Here is a 2,500-nt window from a genome sequence, read left to right on the forward strand (position 1 = left end):
ACGAGAGCCTCACATTATCGTTCGGAAACGGTAAATTCAATTAGAAGTTTCTCGTTGCTGACGTCACAATGGCAATCCTCGGTGCGGATTTCCTCTCTCATTTCCACCTTCTGGTCAATGTCGCCCACCGACAATTGGTCAACGCAGACTCGTACTTGTCGACACCTCTTCAACCTGCCCCCTCTAACCTCGCTCTCCCCATCAGCGCACCCACGGATGCCTACGCCCACCTCCTCACGTCGTACCCGGAAGTTTTCCGTCCAGAACTTCGCCAAACGCCCACGGTTCCTGCCAAGCACGGTATTTATCACCATATCAAGACGACGGGACCCCCAGTCTTCGCAAAATTCAGACGTCTGGCACCGGAACGATTGGCAGCCGCCAAACAGACGTTTGCCGAAATGGAGAAACTGGGCCTTTGCCAAAAGGTCTCCAGCCCATGGTCGTCACCCTTACACATCGTTCTGAAGAAAGACGGCTCCCTCCGTCCGTGCGGGTATTACAGGCGCCTGAACATGCAAACAGAACCGGATCACTACCCCCTCCCAAACATTGCCGATGTAACCTCCTACTGCACAAAGCAAAGGTTTACTCTACGCTCGACCTCCTGAAGGGGTATTATCAGGTGCCTATGAACCCAGAAGACATCCCTAAGACCGCCATCACCACTCCGTTTGGCACATACACCTTCAATTACTCCGGTTTTGACCTTCGTAATGCTGGGGCAACGTTTCAACGTCTCATGGATTGCATCTTAGGGGACCTCCCTTTCTGTGTATGTTATGTGGACGACATACTTGTGTTCTTCTCCTCAAAAGAGGAACACCTCCGTCACCTGCGCATCGTGCTCGACCGCCTGCAACAAAACGGCCTTGTAGTCCGGTACGACAAGTGTACCTTTGGCGCCAACGAAGTGTCGTTCTTAGGGCACCGTATCACTCCTGAAGGAGTCCATCCCCTCCCTGAGAAGGTAGCAGCCGTTCAGAATTTCCCCACGCCCTCGACCGTCAAAGCTCTGCAGGAATTCTTGGGCATGATCAACTATTATCACCGCTTTTTGCCAGCCATTGCCGCCACTCTTGCTCCCCTCTATGCCTCCCTCAAGGGCAAGCCAAAGGACTTGAAGTGGGGTCCCCTTTAAGAAGCGGCCTTCTGCAATGCAAAGAAGGCCCTATCAACTGCTGCGGATCTCACTTTTCCTATCCCACACGCCCCTCTCCTTCTCTCCACTGATGCCAGCGACGTTGCTATTGGTGCAGTACTCGAGCAAGTGGTCAAAGGCCCATTGGCCTTCTTCAGCAGAAAACTGTCCAAGGCAGAATCGGGTTATTCTACCTTCGATCGAGAATTGCTGGCGGTGCACTTGGCTGTCCGTCACTTTCGCCATTTCTTAGAAGGTACGCCCTTCGTCATTCGCACAGACCACATGCCTCTGGTGCACGCCTTCACTCAACAGTCTGACGCCTGGTCCGCCCGTCAACGCCGACATCTCTCCACCGTGGCTGAATACAATTGCACCCTCCAATACGTCCCTGGGAAAATGAATCCCGTTGCCGATACCCTGTCAAGAAACACGTTGGCTGCCGTTCAACTGGGATTGGATTACAACGCCCTGGCTGAAGCCCAACGACAGGATCCAGAGTATCAAGCTTGTAGGACATCCTGCACGTCCCTCCGTTGGGAGGATTTTCCCCTTGAAAACTCCAACACCACCCTCCTCTGTGACGTCAGTACTGGTAGACCGCGACCTTGGATTCCTGCTCCCATGCTCCGACAGGTGTTTGATTTCATCCACGGCCTTTCACATCCCTCGTGCCGTTCTACTGCACAGCTGCTGAAGGCAAAGTTCATTTGGCACGGCATTTCTAAGGATGCTAAGGATTGGGTCCGTGCCTGTACTTCTTGCCAAACTTCCAAAGTACATCGACACACGGATTCAGGAGTGGGCACCTTTCCTCAACCTCAGCGTCGTTTCGCACACATTCACGTCGACGTTGTAGGCCCCCTACCCACATCACAAGGACATCGTTACCTGTTTACCGTCATCGACCGCTCCACTCGTTGGCCTGAAGCCATTCCCATGGAAACTGCAACGTCCACCTCATGTACATCTGCATTACTCTCTGGATGGATTTCAAGATTCGGTATCCCTGAGCATATTACTTCTGACAGGGGAACCACTTTCACCTCTCAATTATGGACGTCATTAGCGAATCTCCTGGGCATCACCCTACATCAGACAACGGCCTACAACCCCGCTGCCAATGGAATGGTTGAACGTTTTCATCGCACCCCCAAAGCAGCTTTGATGTCCCGCTGCAAGGATTGCAACTGGTTTACTCAGCTTCCCTGGGTCCTCCTTGGACTAAGGACCACTCCTAAAGACGCCCTCGACGTCTCGGTAGCCGAAATGGTGTATGGCGACCCGTTGGTCGTCCCTGCCGAATTTTTTCCTTCTACAACCTCCTCCGACGATCTCCAGCGCATACGTCACGTCGTG

At 53.1% G+C, this 2,500-nt stretch overlaps 1 long non-coding RNA gene across 1 annotated transcript in view; it reads right to left on the reverse strand.

The window, feature by feature from the left end:
* LOC137645037 (uncharacterized) overlaps positions 1-2,500 on the reverse strand; it is a 326,177-nt gene that overhangs the window by 149,082 nt on the left and 174,595 nt on the right. The window lies entirely within an intron of this gene.

This window comes from Palaemon carinicauda, chromosome 8 (assembly GCF_036898095.1).
Source record: "Palaemon carinicauda isolate YSFRI2023 chromosome 8, ASM3689809v2, whole genome shotgun sequence".
Taxonomy (NCBI): Eukaryota; Metazoa; Arthropoda; class Malacostraca; order Decapoda; family Palaemonidae; genus Palaemon; species Palaemon carinicauda.